Source organism: Alligator mississippiensis, chromosome 3 (assembly GCF_030867095.1).
Source record: "Alligator mississippiensis isolate rAllMis1 chromosome 3, rAllMis1, whole genome shotgun sequence".
Classification (NCBI taxonomy): domain Eukaryota; kingdom Metazoa; phylum Chordata; order Crocodylia; family Alligatoridae; genus Alligator; species Alligator mississippiensis.
In genome coordinates, this window is record NC_081826.1 from 261,757,184 (window position 1) to 261,766,791 (window position 9,608).

A 9,608-nucleotide genomic window follows, 5' to 3' on the forward strand; every position below is an offset into this window, starting at 1 on the left:
TGGGTGACTGAAGACAGATGCAGGGATGGATTGAAGTGTCAGGCTGCAATTTTGTTAATTTACCAGGATTTTAGTGGCATTCAGGCATCCCCTTGTCTTATAAGCAAAAGGTCCAGTAGCAGAATCCCAGATCTCCTTCACTTTTGGAACCTGGCCCTTTGGCCTTTTATCACATTGGACAACCACCACAAACAACATCGGGGAACCTAAATGGGTTTCCCAGGTGTAGTGGAAGGGGAAAAAAAAATGCCTTTGCATATTTTGATTGCAAAAGGGAAAAATCCTTCCTAACTTCCACAGCAGGTGATTGTTCAGACTCACAGTATCCTAAAAACACAGCTCAATGTTATGACTACAGGAATGAGGAGAGCGAGCATGTACAATGATCAGGAAGTTCCAAATCCCTAGGCAAAACTTTGAATTAATTAGGGAGTGTAGTGAGGGGCCAGTCAGCTCACTTCTTCCACTGGCTCACTAATAGGAGAAAGAGACCTTTTACACAAGAACACTTCAGTGTGTTTCCCAGTACATGCTCACCTTTCCTTTCATGGGCTTTTCATCACCTGCATTGTGTGTGGTTATCATCTGCCTGATGAGATGGGTGGCTGGTGTTCAAGCATTGTGTCCCACAAAGTGTTTAATATCTCAGAACAAGTTTCTTGATTGCTGCTCTGGTTAACTGTTTTTATTATCCACAACCTGTCCGTATACAATATAATAACAAGAAATATTAGAGTGGAGTTTCACTTAGTCAAACTCAAGAGAAACACATTTTATAGCTCTATGTGCATTGTTAAACTTATCGTCAGTGTAGGTGGATGGAAATGAGAGCCAGGTGGATTTAGATTTATTGCTATTTATCCCTTGCCAGAATAAACCACAGTTTATGCATCTATTCACATTTACTGAGGATGAGAGGATATATTCTTCTTTCAAGTCTTTGTAGCTTTTATTTGTTTCTGCTGAGCATTCGAAACAGTTCTAAGGCATAATTCTTAAATGCACAGGAAACGTGTTTCAAACAAAGTATATTGTTAATGCTTCTCTTTTTAGCACCGTTTAGATGGAGTGCTTTGTCCAATCAACATAAAATGAGATGGTTGCATAACTACTGCCAGGAGATCAGAACACAGCCTGGGAAATCTGATCACTGATGCAGTGCTAGAAGCAACTTATGCTGATTCAGCATTATTTAATGCAGGTTGTCATTTAAAAAAATATTTATTGTAATTCAAATTGTTTTCAACGTTTAAATTTGAAAAAACCTTGTACTATTTTTGGAACAGTATTTCGTAATGTAATTGGTAGAGGTTCTAATGCCTTATCTTTGTAGGAACCCACCAAAAAGTCAAGGATATACAATAAAAAAGAGGTCTGAAGACTTAAAGTGAATTACATCAGGCTTTCAAGAGCTCCCAAAGAAATCTGGAGCTAAAGAGGTAGTAGAAAACATAAATAAATAAAAGTGAACTGCAGTAGTTCACAGTCTGAGTGGTTATTATAAAATATATTCTAAATACAACTGTGCCATATAAAGATAAACAGATGTACTCGCTGATTGTGGTAAGGTTTTGAGGTACTCAATAATAGCTTATATATTTTATCAATTACATATTTTTTGTATTGAAATATTATATTGTTCCCTATTCTACTTTCCATCTGTTTCTTTCTCTCCTAAACTATATCCTCTTCAGACCATGAACTAGGCTTATTGTGTTTTTACAGCTGATACAAACTAATTACAATAATAATAATGATAATGAATGAAACCTAAAAGGGTTAAAGCACAACAATATTTCACAAAGACAAAAGATCATGGTAGAAAAACTGGCTTCCTTTCTACATACTTCATATTAGAACATTTGCAAAGAACAATCTGTTCCTTTTTGTTATCTCCTCCAAAATTTTAAAAAGTTAACAAAACTTCTATAAAACTTGGCAACTTTAGTTACTATGAGATCTATTTCCCTTTTCTCTGTTCCTGATTTCCTTGTGAAGAAAAGGATACTTTTCTTTTAACAAGAAATTTTACATGGTGCCTGTGTTCTTTGATTTTAAAATGGGATAAATTCCTTTTTTAATGTTGGAATAGTTTTCCATTTAACACTTATTTTACATATGTGAGTAGTTATATATGTTCACACAGTCACGGTCTAAAGCAGGATTGTCCAAATGCTGCCCCAAAGGCTGCATGCACCCTGCAAGGGGTTAAGTAGAGGCCCCCCAGGCTCCTGCCTGGCTGCTATTCCCCACATCCATCCACCTGCAACAGCAACTGGAATCTCCAGGCTCCCTCCTCTGGCTGCCAAGGAATGGGGTAGTGTGGCAGCACAGGACCTGAGGAAAAGGCTGTGTGCGTGCAGGGAAGTGGTGGGAGGAGCAGCCACAGGGTGTGCAGCCTGAGGAGCTGCAGCTCGCCCTGGTATGGCCTGCACGGTGCCCAGCCCTGGTTTGTGTGGGTGGTCCCTGGCCACTTAGATGTCAGACAGCCCTGGTCTAAAGCTTGCTTCATTTCAGACTTATTAGTGGTTTACTGTGGTGTTGTTTTAAGGAAGCAGTTATTTCCATACCATAGTTTTCAGCATAGAATTAGATCTTTAGTTAGTTCTTTCTGGCATTTTTGTTTCTTAAGGGAAAATGTTATATGTGGTTTTTCTTTTTGTTCTAAAAGGGAATGATTGGTTGTATGCTTTAACATGAAAATTTGACTAGTTCTAGTTTGACTCTGCTTCTGTTTTGGGTTCTTTAAAGGGGAATTGTTTTTTGTCATTGTTTTTCATTTAGGACAAAAAGATTTGATATCAGTAAGGCTTTATCATCTGAAATAACTGTGCCAGAAAAAAACCCTTTAGGATAGAGAACAACAATGAAAAACTTTCAGATCAGAAGGTGATTGCTTTGCAAAGTTCTAAGTATGCATAAATGGGGAATTCTTATGGAAACTGTTCTGCATGTTAACATAGCACATCTGCTTCCCTACAGCATTTTATCTTTCCTCGAAAAAATTCAGTTCTAATCCTTCCAAGTTTTGCACACATGCTACCTTTATGGAATGTGAATATTCATACTAATGCTATTTAAGTTTGCTTAGTCTGTGTGTATATATTGTTAGTTGAAACATTTTGTGTCTTTCTGTGTATATATACACAAGTTAAACTGTTTTTCAACTATGTCTTTACATGCTCATGTTTTAGCTAACTACACTGATGATGACTTGCTGGAACAGGGTGGTTATGTAGTATTTCAGAATTGTCCTATGATGGAAACTTCATAAATGCTTTCTGAAGTTATCGCTTTGATAAATGAAAGGTTGCTGAACATGTTTACTTTCCATGTCCACATCAAGCTCATTAAGAGGTCATTTAAAACATCTTAAGCCCAGTGGGGCCCCCATCCTTACTTTGGACTTTGAGCACTAGTGCAGTACAGTTAAGTGTATTTGCTCTTCACACTCATTTTTGTTATATACTGTTTAGAATTGTAATAAAGAATAAGCTATTTACTGAACGCAGTGATCAAGGCATATGGTTAATTGTGTAATACAGAATGATTGCATGTAAGAATGACTGATCACCCTCTCCCAGAAGCTTCTCTTCTGCTTAGAGAGTGGTGACAGGCTGCCTAGGAAAAGATGTAGATTGCTGAGGGACTAGGAAGATGGAGGAGGAGCATAATAGGCTTCAAATGTTCAAACACCTAAATTAAGATAAAATTCTGGTCTCCTTGTTGAGTTTTGAGCAAGAAGACTTATCATGAGGGAACAAGCTAATGCAGGGGTTCTTAAACTTTATGATGCCATGACCCCAAGTACTGGATTGTGGCGGCAGGGGACTGGGAGTTCACATGTGGCAGCCATCGCTGCCATTCACCACTCCGTGCTGCCGCTGCATCCTGCTTCTCCGTATTGCTGCGCATACCCCCTGGAAAGTTTGCAGCCCCTTTTTAAGTTGCTTGTGAGCCCCCAAAGGGGTCACAACACCTTTGTTTGAGAACCCCATAGCTAATGCATTTGGGAACAGAATCCAAAGGGAGAATTGTGGGCTACACAAAATAACTGCAAGATGGATAGATAACTGGCTCACTAGCCGCAAGCAAGACATAATTACAAATATGTCAGAATGGCTGGAGGTTTTGAGTGGAGTCCCATGGGGGTCTGTTCTGGTTCTTCTAGTGTTTAATGTGTTTATTAATGATTGGATGCCAGAAAAGAGAGCTTCCTGAGCAAATTTGCGGATATCGTGAAAGTAGGGGGGATTGCAAACACATTGAAAAACAGTAGTAGCATTCAGAAAGATTTTGACTAAAAAGGGGCTAGAGACAACAAGATGATATTTAATGCAGACAAATGCAAGGTGCTACACTGAAGAAGAAATAATCAAAACCACAAATATTGAATGGGAGATAACTAGGTAATGTGCAACACTGCTGAGCAGGATCAGTGATGCAGCTGTAAAAAAGGGAAATGTGATTTGCGCTGTATCAACAAGTGTAAGACACAGGAGGTGACAGTGACTAGAACTCTACTTGGCACTGGTAAGGCCTCTCCCACAGTACTGTGTGCAGTTCTGGCCTTCACATTTTAATAATAGTGTGAAGACATTAAGTAGGATTCAAAGGTGGGTGACAAAAATGATAAAAGGCTTAGGCGGAAAGTCTCATAAGGAGAGGCCAAGAGAATTAAGCATGTTTAGCTTGAAGAAAAGACAATTAAGGGGGAACATGAAAGCATTCTTTCCATATTTTAAGAGCTACTATAAAGAAAAAGGAGAATAACTTTTCTCCTTTCCTTGGAGGGACATTCCAATGGCTTTAAATTGCAGCATAGTAGGTTTAGATTGGATATCAGGACAAATTCAACCATCTGATTTTATAGTTTTCGAGGTATATAGTGGTTGGTTGGCACAGAGGTTGAAATAGTTTTAAGGGTTATCGTTTGTTGTTAATCATTTATAATATCTTGTAATCTATTCTTGTTCTTTGTAAAGAAAGGGAGATGTGGAGTGATCACAGGGCCCTAAGCCTCCACACCTACTAGACAGGCTGTATGAGGGACAATATAATAAAGGTTAGACAGTTCCTGAAGGGAGCCAGAATACAACCCATAATATGGCTGCATGCATCTCTGTCTCCCTCCCACCATACTATTAGAGCAGGGAGGCAATGTAAGACTGCCTAGGGAAGTTGTTGAATCCCCCTTCATTGGTAGTTGGCTAAGCATTGGTCAAGGATGATTTAGGCATAGAAATGCCTAAACCATACTGTGAAGAGCAACAGTTGGAAAGCCCAAGAGATGCATGCACATGTGTGGGCACAGTCCCCAAGCCTTTCCAGAGCCTCACTCCAAGGTCATGAGAAGAGATCTGTAGTCCAGAGCAGGTGGAAATTTGGAGAGGTCTGTGCTCAGCTGCAGAAAAATGAAGACCTCCACAGCCAGCTTGGTCACGGAAGAAGATTAAAGGAACTGAGAAGTTTATGGAGGGGATAGGAAATAAAAAAAAAACAAGTTTGGCACGCCAGTCAGGATGTGTAACATATGGGAGTTGTGTTTGTGGTCTTGAGGTTAAAGTGCAGAGTTGGGGGTGTCTTGTTAGTTTCTGGTTCTGGGTTTTGCTGGTCTCCATCTGATGCTAGAAAGAACTTTTTAACCTTTTGTTGGTGCAGGTGCCAGGGTGTTTTTTCATCTCTCTCAGAAGTATTGTTGGCCACAGCCAAGTTTGGGAGTTTTGACTGGGGTGTACTGATACTTCTGCTGGAACTTAAAAAACCCAGAGGGTACAGGGTCTTGCTCCTCTGCTCAGGATCAGGCAAACCATCACATTTGGAATCAAGAAGTTTTACCGCCCCCTCCCCCCCTTCCATCAGATTGTGGGCAGTACGAGGGTGTAACAGGGCCCCTACCCTGTTAGTAGAGAGGGAAAGGGTTTTAGGGTATCTGGCCTTCTCTTCCCCTCTCAGTTCATCCCCATTCCTTATTACTTTCCTTTCTGCTTCCCTCCCAATCTTTTTTCTTTCTTTTACTCACATGTTCTTTCTTCTTCTGGAGCCAAACAGGCAGAGAAGCCTGAGACAAGATGGCTGTTGAGCCCAGGGGCAGGCAATGCCTGATGGACTGGAGGCAGAGGTGACCTGGAAAGCACTTTATAAGCCCAAGCCTTGAGTCCAAGAAGTAGTCTGCCTGTGGATACTGCTGGAGACAGAGCTCCTGATGGAAGAGCCCAGGGACCAAACCAGGGCTATGAAGGAAGGATTCAGAATGGCAGCCAGCTGAGAGTCCATATTGGGAGGGAGATAAGTACTCCAAATCCTTTTCTGTTTGTTGCAAATACTGCTACAGGGTGAAGCTAACCCAGGCAGGGTTGAGCCAGGGCAGATGCCTCTGTTTTGTGGTTTTTGTTCATCTGGTGGACTGGTCATGGCTGCAGGGGAGGTGGAGACCACTGAAAAGGGGTGCCAGGGGACATCCCAAATCACCAAGTTGGTGTATTATGAGAACAAAAGATAGAGTCTGAGGCAAAGTAGAAAGCCCATGAGGGGCAAAGCCTGCCACAGACTGAGAGACAGGGTTTGAAAAGTTGAAATAGGGCCTGTGTAGATGTTTGATGGTACCTGGAGCTTGAGGTCCATTCCAGGATGGAAAAGGACCAAAGCTGAGCCAGAAGTTTGCAGCCTTGGGCAGTGGGCTCTAAGCTAGAGAATGCAGCCAGAGTAAAAGTGGGATGAGGTTAGGGGAGGGGTGGACCAGATAAGAGTCCGCTACCCAAAGCCCTCTTTGTCCTCAGGGCAGCCTCCTCCATCAATTCATTACACCAAGGCATGCCAGGTAGATTACAAAGGAGTCACTGAGGAAATGAGGAATGCTAGTGGGAAGAGGCCCATAAAAGAAGTGGCACTGTTCTGGCACCTGTAGGCATCCTACAGAGGGTTTTGCCTTTCTCTGTAGTTGTTGAGGGAGAGGGGGTGGTGGTGGGGAGAGGAGGGTGGTTCTTTCGTCCTTGGGTCTCTGGAGTTTATTTTAACAAACAGTTTCCTGTCCTTGCAGTTTCAGGACCTTAACAAGGTCCTTGACCCCTGCTTTATCTGTAGTAAATTAAAGGGTCTTATTAGTGTTTCAGGTATTGTGCCTGAGTGTACGAAGGATGATCCCAAGGTGTTTTGAGACTTGGCTAACCTTGTTTTGAGTTGGTTTAGATCAGGGGGTTGGCCTAGATGACCTCCTGAGGTTATTTCCTGTGGGCTTTAACAGTAGCCTCAGCCAGATGTAGGTTCCCTCTTTCTCTCCATCAAGGGTCTGTGACAAGATTTATGCAGAGCTACAAACACTGCCCACCATGGCCACAATTGTCCACCTTGTGGAATTTAGAATCCTGGAATGGATGGGGCCATGTGATAGGTGGTTTAATCTTTCTAGCGCCCTCCATGAAGCTATTATAGATGTTGTTTTGATTTAAACTCTTTCATGGTCTCTGTGTTTAGCGTACAATTTAGCATGAAATCAATCCCTTGGAAAATAAAAAGAGCTAGTTTTTCTACCTATACATTTTTGAGCAGTGGGAACAAAGCTCCAGATGCTAAGGTATTCAGACCTCTAATGCCCATTGATTTCAATGCCTAGTTCCAATAAAGGCCTATCTATACTGTAGGAGTAGCTTGCTTTCACTGGGATGGCCATGATCATATTGAATCCACTTGTTCCTACATGCTCAGCCCAAATCCAGACATATAATGGTGAAGCCATCACCCATGGCTGCTCTCTAGCAGCTGGAGACATAAGATCTCATAAGGGTTACCAATGGGAGTAGTCTTCACCAATGTATTACCAGGCTTGGAGGATTGGGCCAAAATAAATCTCATGAGGTTCAATAAGGACAAGTGAAAAGTCCTGCACTTAGGATGGAACAATCTCATGTACCAGTACAAGGTGAGATCTGACTAGCTAGGCAGCAGCTCTGCAGAAAAGGACCTGGAGGTTATAGTGGACAAAAAGCTGAACATGAGCCAATAGTGTGCCCTTGTTGCCAAGAAGGCTAATGACATACTGGGCTGCATTGGTAGGAGTGTTGCCAGCAGGTCAAGGGAAGTGATTATTCCTCTCTATTCAGCACTAGTGAGGCCACATCTGAAGTACTTTGTTTGGTTTTGGGCCCCCCCACTACAGAAAGGATGTGGACAAATTGGAGAGAGTCCAGCAGAGGGCAGCAAAACTGGTTTGGGGGCTTGGGCATATGACTTATGAGGAGAGGCTGAGGGAACTGGGCTTACTTAGTTTGGAGAAGAGAAGACTGAGAGAGGATTTAATAGCAACCTTCAACTACCTGAAGGGTGATTTGAAAGAGGATGGAGCTACACCAGAAGTGGGCAATTGTTTTGGGTGGAGGGCCGCTTACCAAGTTTTGGCAAGCTGTTGAGGGCTGTATGGGTAGCCGCACCTCTTGACAGGTGCCCTGCCCCCCCCCCCCAGTTGCCATCTTGTAACCGGAAGTCCTGCTCCCTAAGCCCCAACCTTTGCCACCAGAAGTCCCTCCCCTTGCCCCTGGAAGTACTCCCTTCAGCAAGGGGTTTTGCCATCTCAGAACCAGAAAAATACCACATTATATTCTAAATATCAAACCTCTACAACATTCATTAATTTGATTTCAAATTTCAAAAAATATTTTAGTTCTGATTTACATGTGTTTGTTTAGTGTACATAGAGGTGATTGCACAATAGTTTAAAATGAAGTCTTACGCTTGTATATTGTGGGGTCTGCGTGTATGACAGTGTGAGGAGGGGGTGTGGGTACATGTGTATGGTGGGTTTGTTGACTTGACACGCATCAGATCAATGCTCGGGATCTCAGTATTGCACTGTTAGGCAGGAGGTTATAGTGTAATATATATGACAAAATTACACACACACACACACACACAAACTGCACATACAACACTATGGGTCCACACACATATACACACATGCAAACACACACTTCAGTGGATGTGTGTGTCAACACTAGGGGGAACTTGGGGGTAATTGGGGTGCTTGGTGACTAGGGGGCACTTGGGGCCCCACTCAGAGGAGGCGGTGGAGATGGGACTGGGAGAGCCAGCCGTGGAGCTGGGAGAGTGGAGGCAGCGAGATGGAAGTAGGAAGCTAGAGGGGGAAGAGCTGGCACAGAAGCTGGAGAGGCGGCAGGGAAAGCAGGAGTAGAGAGCCGGGAGGCAGATAAGAGCTGGGAAAAGAAAGCTGAAAGCCGGGAGGTGGAGGTGGTGAAGCAGTGGTGAGCTGGGGGAGCAGGAAACCAGCAGAGAAGCTGGGAGGTCAGGAAAGGTGGAGGTTGATGCAGCAGCAGTGAGCCGGGGGGGCAGGAAGCTGGCAGAGAAGCCGGGAGGTCAGGAGAGGTGGAGGTGATGGAGCAGAGCTGGGAGGTCAGAAGAGGTGGAGGTGATGGAGCAGTGGTGAGCCAGGGGAGCAGGAAGATGGCAGAGAAGCCAGGATGTAGAGGGAGAGCTGGGATGGGGGTCAAAGGTGGCAGAGAACCAGAACGGGGAGCAGAGGGACAGAGGACAGAGGGGCAGGAGTTAGACATGAGGTTGAGTCAGAGGTGGGGACAAAGAGAGAGTGGGGATTAAGT